The sequence below is a fragment of the Schistocerca piceifrons genome, chromosome 2, assembly GCF_021461385.2.
Source record: "Schistocerca piceifrons isolate TAMUIC-IGC-003096 chromosome 2, iqSchPice1.1, whole genome shotgun sequence".
In the NCBI taxonomy this organism is placed as follows: domain Eukaryota; kingdom Metazoa; phylum Arthropoda; class Insecta; order Orthoptera; family Acrididae; genus Schistocerca; species Schistocerca piceifrons.
The window spans coordinates 153,875,760-153,892,905 of record NC_060139.1 but is presented as its reverse complement, the minus strand read 5'-3'; positions in this window follow the sequence as shown (position 1 = coordinate 153,892,905).

Here is a 17,146-nt window from a genome sequence, read left to right as displayed (position 1 = left end):
GCAGTGAGGGCCAAATGGACTGAAGCAAGGTGGACTTGATGCTCCTTAGTGGAGGAAAAATAGATAAGGATATTGTCTGAGTAAGCATAAGCAAAAGGCAAAGGAAGCAAAATGGAATCAATGAAACGATGCCATGTCTGCACAGCATTTTTCAGTCCATAAGGCATTTAACAGTATTCAAATAGGCCAAAGGGCGCGATGATGGCCATCTTGAGAATATCAGGTGGATGCATAGGAATCTGGTGATACACTTTGCAACAATCTAATACAGATAAAAATGTAGAACCATGAAGAAACTGCGTGAAATCTTGCATATGTGGTATGGGGTATAGTTATCCAGAATGGTGTGGGTGTTAAGGGACCTGTAGTCCTTGCACATGCAAAAGGTGCCGTCCATTTTGGGAACAAGGTGAACAGTGGAAGACCAGTTGCTATTGGAGCGGCGGAATACGCTTGTAACCAACAGATCCCGAACGATCTCCTTAGCACACAGAAGTTTGGAAGCATTAAGGTGCCTGGCCTTATGAAGAACAGGTGGGCCATCGGAGGTGCGAATCTTGTAGCAAGTGGCATTACTGATGGCCAATAATCATGTAGGGGACTCGGCATGAGGGGTCAAGAAGGTATCTACAGGCAACATTGATTCACTGGCCTTGATGAACCGGGGCAACGTAGGTGAGGCGTCGGCTGTAGTTGGGGACAGAAGGTGCGGTTTAGGAGTGAAGCGGCACAAAGAATCTGGAGAGTTGTATGCAGGTGCATCTTGGAGATTCATCTGTGGCGATGCGAAAAAAAAGCAGGCGGTGGAATGCTCGACACTGGAGCAGGTTGGCGAGAAGACTCTGTAGAGGTGTGTGCTGGGGTGCCTCACTGTGGGGCTGCAGATAGGCAATGTATGGTACGCCATGCATGTGACAATTTGATGGAGGCAGAGGCGATGCAGGCACGTAAGTCATCATTCTGGGTGCAGAGTTCGTCAATCTGGGAGCTCATGTGTGAAAGATCAGAGAGCCTTGAGGTTATGTGCTCGAGCAGGTAAGCACATGTGGAAAGCCCAGCCAAGGAGGGAGGGAGCAAAGAGGGGCTGAAATCAGGTGTGCACGGAACTATAGAGCCGGGTGCGTGGTGGAGCACGGCGGCCTGCAGGTCTGGTGAAAGTTTGTAATGGTGTAGAAAATCCAACCCGATCACAGGTTCATCCACATCGGTAGCGTGGAGACTTGTTGGTGGCGATCAAGGCAAGGGTAGTGGGGGACAGTGCATCAACAGCATGCTTGGCTGGGATGATGCTAATGTCGGCGCCACTGTCAAGGAAAAAGCAGATATCTGTGGCATAGAGGCTTCGTGTTGCTGAAGCGTTGGATGATAGACGCCGTGAACGTATGTGGTGGGACATGGTGTCTAAACATGCCTGCCAGTCTTGTTTGAGCAGGCGCAGGGTGTGCAGCAGTTGCAAGCAGGGTCATCATAATTAGGTGGAACCAGCACAGTGCGTAGGCCGGGTGGCGGGCCGGTGCAGTGAGGATGGGGGTAGTGGCTGGTAGCCAAATGGGCCGTTGCTCAGGTGAGGTCGGCGGCTGTTAAGAGCTTGCTGGGCGTACATCCTGTGGGCTGCTAGTTGGCAGCTCCTGACGGGCAACTGAGGTGCCTAGGCAAGTGCTCCGGCCTCTGCTGGCTGGCCATGGAACTGGAGGTGCAGGTGTGACAGCTGAGTAGGATGGTGGAGATGTTGTTCGTGACAGGTGGTGTTGGTGACAAATGATGGCATAAGCCTGATCTGCCATACATAATTGAACCTTGAGCGGGTCAGCGACATGAGACAGGAGATGAAGCTGCAGATCCAAAGGCATTTTGACCATCCACAATGTCCAAGGAGTAACATCAGGCAGTGATGTGGTCTTTGATTAAGGCACATAGATGCCGCCAAGTTTGCGAAGGGGTGCAGTCATCAAGATGCTCCTCGTATATAATGTGATGGATAGCTTCTGATTGAGGGCGAGAAAGATGCTCGATGAGCAGTGATTTGGCCATCAAATATTTGTGTGAGGTGGGCAATGAGAAGAGCAAGTCGCTGATGAGGTCTGTGCGTGCATGGAGATGGCTCATCAGGCAGACAAAATGGGCGCCGTCATTGGAAATGCCATGGATGTTCAGGAGGTGGTCCACTAAGGTGAATCAAGTTTTTGGGTTGTCTTTTTGCAGTGCTGGTAGCTTAGGGAACCTGCCAGGTAACACATATTGAGTCTGCATGGGCAGCTGGAGATCGGTGTAGGTGGAGCAATATGCCTCCGATGCCGAAAGTGCAGTAGCGGTGAACAGTGCATTGCCCAAGGTCTGGGTGGGGCGGTGGCAGCATGCAGCACACGATACAGAGGGAACAGAAGTGACAGCAGGTGTATAAGCCAGCAAGGTGTGTTGATGATGAAGAACACAGTGCGGATGTAGTGGCCGGTGCTGTTGCAATAGTGGGTGGCGGTCATAGTGGGGCCACGGAGCAGTGGACCTGAGAACTGGAGCAGGTGGAATGGCCAATCCCATTATGAAAGCAAGCGGAAGGTGGTCATGGTGCAACCACTGTGTGGAGGTTGGGGATACCAGCGCAGTCGAGGTGACCAGTGTCGCTGAAATGGCGTGCAGGTGGGGGGGGGGGGGGGGGGGGTGCTGTGACACTATGTAAATGAGAATGTGCTACCCCGTGCACTGTAGTGTTAGATTCAAAGTCCTGGAAATTTGCTGCTTCACCAAGCCATCAATCTCTTTAAGTGGAATGTCCTCCATGTTGTGGTTAGGCGGTGGGCACTGTTCATGTTGTGGCTGTTGTTGTGCTGTCACGCTAGGCGGCAGCCATGTTGAACCAGGTACAGTTAGGTGGCTGCCAGCATGGCTAGGCATAAATAACTGTTCACTGTTAGCAAAGTTCGAAGGAGGTACGGAATCGGCAGAATTAATGGGGCCCGTTACACTTGCACTGAAAGTCACAGATAGATGCATTGTGACATAAACATTGCAGTCTGGCATGCGATGTGAGTGAATGATGAAAACAAGCACAAATAATGCTAGATGGGATGTCAACGGTGTCGGGGTCACCATCACGGGAGATCAGTCGAGAGATAAGTCACTTCAATATGAAACATACATTTATTGAACACTTGTACATACACCAAGACTATCTAGTCCAAAGAAAAAGGTTCCCAAAATAGGGTACTCTGCGCCAGAGATGCCACAGGCTCTTTAGAGAAAGTATACTGTATAGGAGAACAATACATAACATTTCAGTGTTCTATGAAACTAGGTGTTCACACAAAAATACACACCAGTCAGGATATTCAAAGAAAACTTCTTGGTGATAAATGGTAGTCTCATCTCCCTTGCAAATAACAGTGAAAACAATAAAGATATTAGATCACTTGCCAACCAACTAGATAGTGCAACATCATCAACTACATTTATTATTTGTCTACTCATTATATAAAGGCATTATAACAAATAATGAACAAACTGCAATATACTCCAATAATCTCCCCTCAGTCTACAGATATGTCAATGCTGACCTGCAAACCAATTTTCAAAAAGCAGAGAGAAAGCAATGATGAATTCTTTTCTAGGAAGAAGAAGAAGATTGTAAGGAACTTGACATAGATATAAAAATCTCAAGATTGGCTGGAAGGCAGAACCACATATGCAATGTGATGACCAATGCTCATCACCCAAAGGCTACTTCAAAGTGGCACTATACAGTCCATACATGGCTTCTATAATCATGTCACTTATCACAAAATTTGAACAAGTTACAGATATGATGGGATTCTTCACCCACATTTAATGAAAAATCAGCAGAAAGAAGATTTCATGAGAGATATTTTAAAGGTTTACAAAAGTTTTATCAAATCAACAACTAGAAAGCTGAAGCCTGAGTATGGTATGACATCAGGCAAATGAGTGTTTGGAAAAAATCAAAGTTCCATGATACTCCTGCAGAAAGTGTGAAGAAGTTTGGTCTAGAGGACATAGTGATTCAATTGTTCATCAAGAGGAAAATAAATTTACAGTTTACTTTTTCAGATAAATATTAGTGTCAAAGCCATAAACTGACCTGCATAATACCTTACCTTACAATTTGCTCAATACCAGTATAAAATCTTACAAAATATGTATTTTTAAAAGTTTCTACTGGATATAAGTCACCATTCATCTTCCAAAATATTAACACCAAACTGGGGGTCTAGCCCCCCTCCCAAAAACTATGTAAGGGTACCATTGCTTCTTTGCTTCCAGTTATTAATTGCTATCGCCATTCTGTGTTGTCTTTATCAGGATAGATCATTCTGGCTGGAGGTGGTGATATTATGTCTCCAGCCTTGTCATCAAATATGGGGTGTCTAGGAATCCTGCATTCTCTGTCTGCTAGACAAATATTCAAGCAAATTTTATTAATGAGTTTTATTACAAAATGAGAAGAGGCAATACTTAACTTTGACAATTACACAGAAGTGTCACAAGGAAAGGGTGACATAAAAAATACGCAATCATCTTCAGTATAAACAACCCCAAGTCTGTACTACATAGGCAGTACAAAGGAAGTAACTATCATTGACGCTTCTATTCAAGTCGCTAGTAATGAACTTGCTCTAGAATTTGACCCTTGACCAGTTGGGTGCAGAGCTTATGTCCCCTTCACATAGGTGCCGCTGCTGTTGCACATTCCTCCCCCCCCCCCCCCCCCCCCCAAAGTGATTCACTGTCATTGTATAAGGAGCATGACAACGGGAAAGGGGACAGGAGTGCGGATGCTGCGATGGACCAGAAGCTGTGGCAGCAGAGGACGTCAGACTTCCAGTCATACCCACCATCTGGCCTATGCTCTGGTGGAAACATCCCCCAGAAAATGCCCAGAAGGGTATGCATCCACCTCCTGAGGCCCGTACAAAGATGTAGAAGGTGTTGACTACTGCAGCATGGGCGGATCCAGCTCCATCAGCAGGTTGAGAGGAGGTGGAGAAGGCAAAGCCTCCATCTCCATGGGGTTGTGATGACACCCTCTGGCGGTGGCTGTGGCTGCTCTCTCCTCAGGATCCATAATCTGGGGGAAGAGATACTGATGGATCACCATGCACATGACAGTGGCGAATTTAATTGTAATGTTGGCACTGCAATCTGTCTGAGCCTGAAACAAGATATATGCATGCATGAAGTTGACGTAGGAACTCGCCTTACGCCGACTGTCTGCTGTTGCTAAAAACCCTGAAAAACACAATATCATGCGGCATGAAGTGGCCATCCTTTGGTGCCAGATGCTGAGAGTGGGTGGGGCAGGTGGACCAGTGTCTGATAGCAGCAGCTGCGAAGCAATTCTGCTGGCGATGGTCCATTGCATGGATGCAAACAATAGGAGCTGAGAAAAAGTTTTCTATAGAGTATGAGTACTGTGGCCTAGTATTTTAGTAACAGGACAAAGTTTTTAACTGGGTATAAGTGTGCGTTGTGAAGTTCAACCACCTGCTGCTTGAAGGTTCTGACAAAACATTCCGCTTCGCCATTTGTCTGGGGATAGAATGGTGCACTAGCTAGATGCTCTATACCATTGCGTTCACAGAATGTTTCAAATTCATTTGACGTGAACTGAGGACCATTGTTTGACACTATGACTTCACGCAAACCTTCAAGGCAAAAAATAGAGGACAATGCCTAAATCATGCTACCTGATATTGTCGAGTTCATTGGCGCAGCAAAAGGAAACTTGCTATAAGCGTCTGCCACAGTCAACCAACAATTGTTCCAAAAATATCCCACAAAGTCCGTGTGCACACGTTGCCATGGTGATTGCGACTTAGGCCAAGCAGAAATTTTTTGTGATGGAGTGGACTGATTTTCTGCACATGGGTGACACTGTGACATCATTCTATTTGGGTGTCCACACTCTGCCAAGCACAGTGTCGACGCGCTAACTGTTTCATATGAACATGAAATGAAGATATGCATCGCGCAAATCAATTTTTGAAAAGTAGCGACCAGTTTCTAATCTGTCCATGAGATCCTCTGGGCATGGCAATGGATAAATATCAGTCACAGTCTGGGGGTTGACTGTAGACTTAAAGTCAACACAGAGGCAAATGCGACTTGAAGGTTTGGAGAGCAAAACCAGTGGACTTGCCCATTGACTAGCTTGTATGGGTGCAATAGCTCCACTATCTTGCAATTCTTTAAGTTCAGAAGTCACTTTGTCCCATAATGCAATGGGAACAGTTCTGGCCCAGCAAAATTTCAGCTAAGCAATGTCTTTCATAGTAATATGTGCAACAAAATTGTTAGCCTTGCCTAAACCTTCAGAAAAGAGTTCAGGGAATTCTTTCAGCAAGCTAGCTAAACTGTCTTTGCTATTGAATGCAGTCATTGACAACACATTGTCCTCAGTTTTAAAGCAAAAACAATTGAATGAATCAAGGCCAAATATGTTCTCGCAATCATGTGGTTGTAGCACAGTGAAAGTGACAGCTCGCAGATGTGTGCGATACATGGCAGGCAAAGTACATTTTCTGAGAACGAGAATGTCTTGTCCACTATAACCTGTCAGGTGTGTGCTAGTTTTAGGCAGGCGTGTGGAACCTAACGGTTCACATGTGTCATGATTCAGAATTTGTAACGGAGGCACCTGTGTCCAACTGAAATTCACACATTTTCCAGTAATATGCAAATGAACAAAAGTTTATTGGACTGGCATATCACTGAAGAAACTGTTCACTTGCTAGTTTTGCTAATGCCTGAAGCAGGCTTTGAATACATTGCATTGATTACATGGACCTTGTGAAGAGAATTATGTGAGTGGGCAGAAGTGTAATGTTTGTTCTGTTGCAAACATATGGATTGTACATGACCTTTCTTGCCACAAGCATAACGCTGTGCTTGTCTGGACAGGCAGTGCTGGTATTTGTGCTGTGAATAGCACTGAGGACATGACTTAACCCTAGCCGCCTGTGAACTGTTTATGTGGCATGGCACGCACATGCTGTTGCTGCCTACGGGGCCAGTCATAAATCTGTTCTCTAAGTCTGACACCAGTTACACTGTACACAATCACATCACACAACATAACATCTGAATACAAAGCACCACAAGCTCTTTTGAATTTGCATTTCCTCATCATACCCTGCAAATCTCTTACCCACTCATGATAAGTTTGTTCTGACCTATTCTTTCAAGTACAGAATTGGCACCTTGGTGCCGCCACATTCACTTCTTGGTCATAACTGTTAGAGAATCTACAACCTGATCATAGGGAAATTCACTCAGAGTGATGTTAAGGAACAGTTTCTGAATGGGGCGAAACACTGCACTTCCTAACATAAACAAAAAGTAGTTTAGTTTCACAGTACCTGGTACTTTGTGAGCAATAATGTTGGCTTCATACTGTTGCAACCACTCAGTCCATTCCTGTTATTTGTCATTAAATTGGTGAATAGGCGGTATAGCACTTGAAGCTACAGTTGTTGTATTTTGTGCTGCACTGGCCGCTTGAATTGTTAGTAAGTGCTGTACTGTGTTCTGTAGAGTTGAGATCTACTGTGTCTGAAACTGAAACATCTGTGTCAGCTGCATTGCATCTATCCCTTACAGCTGAGGTGCCTGAACAGGGGGCGGCAGAGTTGGGTTGTTCATTTTGGAATAGGCCAATGCATTAAACAGAAAATACAGGCATTAAAAATAAGCACACAAGCAAAGAAAATTTCTGCAACACCCACCTGAAAACACTGAATAGAAAAGGCACTATAAGACACTGTTAATACTGTGTACACACCCATGCAAAGAAAAAATAAGTTAGAATTAAGGTGCCAGCAAAAGAAAAAAGCCCATGACAATATAAAACTGTGGCAGCCAGGCACTAGTTTTTTCTTACACCTTGTCACCAAATATTATGTTTTCAGCCTTGTCAACAAATAGACGAATACTCAAGCAAATCGTGCTAATGAATTTTATTACGAAATGAAAAGAGACAATGCTTAACTTTGACAATTACACAGAAGTATCACAAGCAAAGAGTGACAAACAAAATAAGCATCCGTCTTCAGTGTAAACAACCATAAGTCTGTGCTACATAGACAGTACAAATGAAGTAACTTTCACTAATGCTTCTATCCACGTCGCTAGTCTTGCAGCTGCTATAGAACTGGAGCCATGACCAGTCGGGTGTGGTGCTTATGTCCTCTTCACATAGGGGTCGGTGATGTCATGTTGTTGTCCTGGAGGGAGGTCCGGTTAGTGTGTAATTGGCTGATGTCTTCTCACAGCCATCTCATCTCTATTGTTCCTGACTGGCGTGCTGGCACTTGACTTTATGCCATAACAGGTGATGCATTTCTGCATACAATGAATGTGTGACATTTATGATTTTCATCATATATCACTGAGTTACACATAGTTATTCTGGCTGTGTGTAGACATAGGCAAAGATTTCTAAATACTCTGTGATGCTTTACTGTTCTGTCAATGCATACAGCATCTCGTGTCTCTCCTCAACCTTAACACTCTCATTTGAACAGAACAGCAGACATAGTCACTCTTGTCAGAGTAAAATCTACTCTGTAACACCTCATCACACAAACACCTTGTTTAAATGATTTTCATTAGTAGGAATTCAAAATGAAAATGATTTCTCTCATTAAAGCAGAGTACTGAAGTAATGTTGAGCTTCAAGATACAAACAATGACCTATTTCCTAAAGTAACAGTAATATCTGGTCTTGGTTTTAAATTTGACCTTCACCCCATTACAACTAAGCACCCTTCATTCCCTACAGAGCTTTCTTATTTATTAATGTCCACAGTTAGGGCAATCTGCTTGAATGCCTTTCTCTTAGTAACCACTATGTCTCAATGTTAAATAACCACAACCACATTTTTATTTTCTATTGACACTATTATTATTATTCATAGTAGTAATGTTATTGTTACTGCTATTAGTTCTTAGTCAGTCTTGTTGTTCCTAATGGCCTAAAACATGGATAAGGCAAAGCTCCAGAATTCCAGAAGTGAGATTTAAATCCAGGTTGAAAGGATATCAGTTGTAAGATTCACTGCTGACATTGCCATCCTCAGTGAAAATGAGAAAGAATTGAGGAGGGACCTGTTGAAAGGGACCTGTTGAACAGAATGAACAAGCTAATGAATGGATTTAAAGTAGACAGTAGTAATGAGAATTAGCAGAACTGATACTAATGACAAACTTAACATCATCAGCATTGGGGACCACCCAAGAAGTAGATAAAGTGAAGGACTATTTCTATGTTGGGAGCAAAGTAAAAAAAAAGAGGGAGAGAGAGAGAGAGAGAGAGAGAGAGAGAGAAGAAAATCAACATATTCGAGATGTTTTGATGTAGAAGAGTGTTGAAAATTAAGTAGGTTGAATTCCAATTAATAAATAGGGCACTGTATAACAGAAACAATGATTCATTGGGGCAGAAATGGTTATCCATCATCTGAGCTCATTCACAGACAACTATACTAAAGTATTTCCATGATGCTCCAACAGCATCCTGTCAGCTGGAATTCATGATGACGCTGGACGTAACCAGTTTCAGATACCATTGGCCAGGAGGTACCAGATCTCCCGGAGATAAGTGCAGGATGTCCTTCTGTCACAGGTGTTCTTTATAGTGGCTCACATTGTCTTTAACATATTAGTAGAGTCCTCACCAGTGGAATCTGAGACTGGTTCTGTCCAGCGTCATCATGAAGCCAAAACTATAACAGAATCATTGTTCCCATTTCAGCCAGATATACTCAGAATGACTATGTGAAACATTATCAGGAGTGAAGAAATGAGGCTCTGACTCACATATGGATACTGAATGACAGGGAGAAGACTGAGAGTGCTTTAACACTAATCACCGGCCAGTGAGATACAGCCTGGGAGTTTTGGTGTGGATTTTTACACCTGCCAGGTGATTACTACCACTATAAAAGTTATTAAGGCACTAGGCTGGGCTGTATTATATCCTTTGTTGCTTGTCAGATGTCACTTTTGATGATCATCATACTGACAAAGATGTGACAACATGACCAGAATGCGAGGGGTGAGGACGTAATGTCCTGAGCCGTCTTGCATGCAGTGTGATGTAATGGGCAGTAGCACTGGTCAGCATGGTGCTGGTAACCAGTTCAAACCTGATGTCTGGCAGTTATTTGTCAATTAGTATTTATTATTTCTGGACAGTTCTTGAAACATCTGATTTTTGTATATTCTGGAATATTCAGTGGTTGTGTAAATACCAACTTCCTGGAATTCCATTGAGGAACTCTATTCTGTTCAGGCTGTAATTTGGAGTTCATAATAAATGTGCTTCACTGGCTCAGTTTTGTATTTTATTGAGACCCTAATTTCAGATTTGGAATTGAGCATCGTTATGATGACACCTAATGGCACTGTATTCCACTTTTAGGATAGTAACAGTATCAACACTTAAGAATATTGATGGATTCAGTATTCCATTTCCTAATTACCCTCTGTGACAGCAGATTCTGAATCTAGTTACATTTGAGAGACCTATGTGTTGAGGTAAACCATGCCTCCTTCTTCAAGGCTTCTACTGTTTTCAGCAGTGCTGGATTGTCCCTCCGTTCAGCAGCAATGTCATTTCATGCCCAATGACACTGCTGTATTCCACCAAAGGACATCTTGAAAGGTAGTCAGCGTCCTTGTGTTTGCATCCATAGATTATGTACCACTGTCACATCATACTCCAGAAGCCTCAGAACCCATATTACCTGTCTACCAGACAGGTCTTTCAGACTAGTCAGCTAGCATTGAGAATGGTGGTCTAGTGAATGGTTTGCCAAGTAAATACAGTATGGCTGAACCCTGTTGATGGTCCAGACAATTGCAAAGTACTCTTTCTCAGCTGTAGAGTAGTTAGTTCATCTTGGACTTAGGGATATTGCGGAAGTGTAAACCATCGCTTGTTCAGTAACTTCCTAAAATTGCATTAAGACTGCACCTATCCTATTACCAATAACATTGGCGTTAATTTCTGTTTCGGAGTTCTCTTCTTACTATGCTAGAACTGGAGAAGATGTTAGAGCCCACTTAAGGACAAAGCAAAATGTTTCTTGCAGTGGTTCTAAGATAATTTGGCAGGTCCTGGCAGTAGTTCTTGCAAGGGAGGTGCCTTGGTACAGTAATCCTATATGAATCAATGGTAGTACGAGTACATTCTGAGAAAACTTCTCACATACAAATGTGCCAAGGAATTGAAAAATCTGTGCCTGCTCTTATTGTGTTGGTGCATAAGTTCATAGTGTTTTCATTTTGCTTGTTGGTATTCTTGCTGCTATGGGTTTATTTACTGATTGCCATTTCTTATTTGTGGTTCACTGTTGTCACATGAGTTTGGGTGTTGTCATTTTGTCATTTGGAGTTAGTGAGTGGAGCTGTGGATGCTATAAAATGGAGTGCCAAGCGGAGAAATCGGAATACTTCCGACATATTCTTCTGTTTTAGTTCAATAGAGGGGTGATAGGAGTGGAGGTGGCCAGGAATACTAGCGCCGAGTATGGGGATAATGTAAGGTGATCAGATTTTCCATGGGAAATAATGGGGTATTTGCGAAAAACAGGGATAAAAAAAACAGATGTAACAGGACACTAAATGAAAAGAAAATATTCTGTATGCATGACTGCATCACTTTACTAAAATAAATAAAAACTGATGTTTATACACATAAAAGGGCTTATATTTTAACAAGGTACTTCAAAACATGCTTGTAATGGCACTGCATCATATGAGAATTTATTGTATTTCCAAGAACTGATTATAATTCAAAATGTTGAGAAAATGATAGAGTGATTTCTAACAAATGAACGCTAATGTTGACATAAAAAATCCAAAGACTGTTTAGCTACAGCATCAGGGACACTGCTACTAACTCTGTACTTAGCAGAAGACCTAATACTTTCAAATGCAAGCTCTTGATAAATGAGTCTTAATTATTACAATTGCTTCAATAGTTTCAGAGGCAAAACAGTTTTCTCATCAATCCAAAGGGAACTCACAATTGGAAATACCCTTTTCACAACAGTCGGCCTATTTATGCTTGGTACAGAAAGAGCAAAATTCACAAGCATGAAGTAGCCTACCTGTACCTTTAAGTGCGTGGAATACACCACACCATCTCTTATCTGTTTCCAAATCAACGTTTTTCCCATTCTTCAAGTTTCTTGAATACAATGTTGATCACAAATCCTAGGTCACCAAACAATACACCTTCATCTATCTGAAATGTTGTACCTGAATCTACTGTCTTAAGAAATTTCAGGCAATGTTAAAGTTCAGCCCAATAAACAGTATTTTCAGTGTTATCCAATGAAAGATTTCAGATGTTGAAATGGAGAAGTTCACTCTTCTAAATGTAGTCACAAAAGTGTCATAAAATAAAATGGTAATCATCTTGTATTTTGACTGAGTGAAAATACGTTCCTTTTTCCAAGTTAATTAAAATGGAAGAAATAACTTCAGTTTGAAATTTACTAAATTTCCTGTTACTGATTTTTTTCTTTAAGCAGCTATAACTACTCAGCTGATTCTGTATCTGAATCTCCCATGGTTCTTTCCAAATTTGGATTGAATTTGAAAACATTTTCAGTTGGATTTATGTGAAATGAAGCCAAAGAAGTGACTGCAGTAGCCACCAGAAAGATCGCGGGAGGCGCACATTGGCACGGCGCGTCACGGACGGTAGTTGCCGCAAGTAGAGTCCCATCCACCAGAGGGCACGTGAGAATTCGGACGCGACCTCTGCCGGCATAACAACAACAAGAACAACTCCGGCAGCACGGGCCGTGCCCAGTCAGTTAACATCGGGCATGCCTAGGACACAGTCCCGGTCTACGCTAAGTGAAGTGCGACGTAAACGTGAACAGTGTTACTACACAATTGGCGACGAGTAGGGTCGTTCTTTCGCGTGTTGCGTCGTTGTTCCGGTGCGGGTTTTGGTTGCGCAGCAGACGGAGCTCATGGCCACCATGAAACAAGTGCTTCCGGCGTTGCTCTCCACGCCGTCTGCTCCAGCGCAGTTCCCTCCTCCCTTTCCCCCGTATGACGAGACGGCGGAGGATTGGGACGCATATGAACATCGCCTTCGGAAGCATTTCCAGGCGTTTCATGTTGCCGATGTGGAAGTATGTCGTGCTCTCTTCTTGTCTTGGATATCTCCCTCGCTGTATCAAGTTTTGCGGCAGGAACCCTCGTCCTTGTCTTTTGACGCATTGTGTTCATTGCTGTCTTCATATTATCGCCGCCGCACGCATGTTGTGGCGGCTAGGGTCGAGTTCTAGCAATGCAAGAAACAGCCCCATCAGTCTTACCGGGCGTGGGCCGCTACCCTGCACGGTCTTAGTCGCAAGTGTCATTTTGTCACGGAGAAGTCGCGAGAGTCGTATGCCCACGTTATGGTACGCGACGTCATTGTTCGTTCGGCCCCTGATAGGGAGGTCCGGCAACGGGCCCTGCAGTTAGAAGACCCTTTCCTCGAGGAAGTCCTGTCCATTGCTCAATCGTATGAAGTCTCTCACGCAGCAGGTCAACAGCTGGAAGCGTGGTGCGACGTCGCGGATGTTCAGTGCGGCGCGGCCGCGTCCACTGTGTCCGGGGTGGACGACGTGCGAGCGGTACAATCCGGCCGTTACGGCCGCTCCCGCACGGCGCGTAAACAGAATTCCGGCCGCCGGCCCATGTTGCCGTCCTGTGCGTCGCGCTATATACATCATGATCGGTCAGAGTGCCCCCAGCGTTGGGCCGTTTGTCGCAAATGTAATAAAAAAGGTCACATTGCTAAAGTTTGCCGCTCAGCCTCAAAAGAACCGAAGGATGCAGGTACAGAGGACATGGATGTTGACATTCAGGAAGTTTCATCGGGCCAGGCTCCCGACGCATCGGCACGCAAACTCTTTATCGAGGTGTCGGTTCGGTCGCGCCGGTTACAACTGCAAGTAGATACAGGCGCGGCAGTTTCGTTGTTGAATGCACAAACTTATTCCGACCTTGGATCGCCCCCGTTGGCGCCAGTTTACCGGCGTCTACGCGGTTATGGTAAACAGTTCATTCCCCTACTGGGTCAATTCACTACCGACGTGACTTACAAATCAGTCACTCGGCCTATTACTTTTATTGTTGTCAGTGATGCGAGCACCGCTAACCTTTTTGGCCTGGATGCCTTTCAAGCTTTCGGTTTTTCTATCGCTGACACCATACAGTTGGTCTCCAAAGACGTTCCCTATCAATCATTGGAATCTTTGATCTCAGACTTTCCCGATATTTTTGAGGAGGGCCTGGGGTAGCCGGCCGGAGTGGCCGAGCGGTTAAAGGCGCTACAGTCTGGAACCGCACGACCGCTACGGTCGCAGGTTCGAATCCTGCCTCGGGCATGGATGTGTGTGATGTCCTTAGGTTAGTTAGGTTTAAGTAGTTCTAAGTTCTAGGGGACTTATGACCACAGCAGTTGAGTCCCATAGTGCTCAGAGCCATTTGAACCAAGAGCCTGGGGCATGTTTCAGATTTTGAAGCTCACTTAACGTTGAAGGCGTCGGCTCGCCCGCGTTTTCTACGCGCGAGGCAGATCCCCTTGGCTCTCCGCCCTCAGGTAAAGGAAGAGCTAGACTGGCTGACAGCCCTAGGGGTCGTTCTTCCCATTTATTCCAGTGAGTGGGCTTCGCCCCTCGTTATTGTAAGGAAGCCCTCGGGAAAATTAGGTCTTTGTGGCGATTTCATGGCCACCATTAATTCCCAATTGGTGGTGGACACCTATCCTTTGCCTCGTGCTGATGAATTGTTCTCCGCCGTGGCGGGAGGCCAATATTTTTCGAAAATCGATCTGTCGGAGGCTTATCATCAGATACCACTTGATGAGGACTCCAAACGGCTGACGGTCGTGAACACCCCGTTTGGCCTTTACCAATACCAGCGGTTGGCCTTTGGAATATCCAGTGCCCCGGCGATATTCCAGTGTTATCTTGAGCATGTCACGTTGACAATCCCTCATTGTATTAATTACCTGGATGACATAACTGTCACAGGCCGCAGCACAAAGGAACACTTACACAACCTTTGCACCCTCTTTCTCAAATTCAGGTCTGTGGGCTTGCGTTGCAACCTGCATAAGTCAACCTTCTTCCAACTGTCCATTGAGTATGTGGGCTACACCATATCTCGGCACGGCATCCAGCCACTAGGAAGTTTGGTCCAAGGTATCGTCAACCTTCATCGGCCCACTTCGCTGAAAGAGTTACAAGCTTTTTTAGGCAAGATAGCCTATTACCACCGGTTCATTCCCAGGGCTTTCACTATAGCCCACCCCCCTGTACTGCCTTCTGCACAAGGGTGTTCCCTTTGATTGGTCGCCTGCATGTGAGCGAGCGTTCACCTCGTTGAAGGGCCTCCTCACGTCAGCCCCTTGTTTGGCTACTTTTGATCCCCATAAGCCATTGGTCTTGGCTACAGATGCTTCGCAGTATGGGGTGGGGGCGGTCCTGGCCCATTGCAATGCAGATGGTTCCGAGCAACCACTGGCGTTTGCGTCTAAAACGCTTACTCCCGCGCAGGCCCATTACTCCCAGGTGGAAAAAGAGGCTTTGGCCATTGTCTATGCTGTTACCAAGTTTCACCCTTTCTTGTATGGCACGAAGTTTCAGTTAATCACTGACCATAAGCCGTTAATATCGTTATTTGGCCCCGCCTCTCAGAATCCGGATAGGGCGGCCCACAGACTACAGCGCTGGGCCTTGTTCCTCTCTAAGTACCATTATGACATTCATTTTCGCCCTACAGGACAGCATGCCAACGCCGACGCTCTTTCCCGTCTTCCGGTGGGCTCGGATCCTACGTTCGATCGAGAGGAGATTATGTGTTTTCATTTGGATGTGGCGTCCCACCAAGCGGTTGATGGCTTCCCGATCACTAGTTCTCGAGTCGCCAGGGAAACGGCAGCTGACCCGGTTCTCCGGCACGTAGTTCGCCTCATTCAGCAGGGGTGGTCATCCCGCCCTCTGGGCCGGACCTCGGACGCTCTTTGTAATTATTTTCTTCTACGAGATCGCCTCTCGGTCTTGGAAGGAGTTCTCCTTCTGGCTACCGATGACACAGCTCCTCCCGTGGTTGTTCCTGCAAGTTTACGAAGGGAGGTCCTCACGTTATTACATGTGGGGCACTGGGGTGTTTCCCATACTAAAACCTTGGCTCGCAGACATGTGTACTGGCCTGGTATTGACAGAGAAATTGAGCACTTGGTGGCCGCCTGTTCCCAGTGTGCGAGCCAACAAGCATCTCCACAGGGCAGCGTTCTCTTCATGGCCGCCGGCAACCCAAGCATGGGAATGTGTTCACATAGATTTTGCGGGCCCGTTTCTCAATGGCTTTTGGCTCATTGTCATTGATGCTTATTCCCGATTCACATATGTGGTTCGCTGCTCCTCAACCACTTCAGAAGTTGCAATCCAGGCACTAGCAAAAATCTTTTCTGTGGAAGGTCTGCCAATCACCCTGGTCTCGGACAATGGACCGCAGTTTATTTCGCAGACCTTCCAGGATTTTTGTAGGCGCTTCGGTATTCGGCACGTTTGCTCTCCCCCCCCTTCCATCCACAATCGAATGGGGAAGCTGAGTGCATGGTGCGCACATTTAAGACGCAGATGAAAAAGTATGTGCACGAATTTCCTGCGGAGGAAGCATTGACGTTTTTCTTGACGGCATACCGGACCACACCAATGGGAGAACGCAGCCCCGCAGAGCTCCTCCATGGGCGTCAACCTAGGACTCTGCTACACCTCCTCCGGCCTGGTCCTCTCCAGTCTTCACAAAACGGAGTACCTGGCTTTCCACTGGGTATGTCGGTCTGGGCCCATGGGTTTGGTCGCAATCCACGTTGGATACCGGCGGTGGTCCTGCGTCGAAATGGCTGCCGGCTCTATACCTTGCAGGTGGGGGACCGGGTGGTACGTCGTCACCAAAGTCGGCTACGTCCACGTTCGGGCACCCACCCTCCGACCTCTCGGACACCGGCTTCCCCATTGCCGGCACCTATGTTGGTTTCACAGGGGACGTTACCTCCTCTCCCCGCTGTGACTCTGCCACACTGCGATGGTTCTCAGCCTTGGCAGCCTCCACT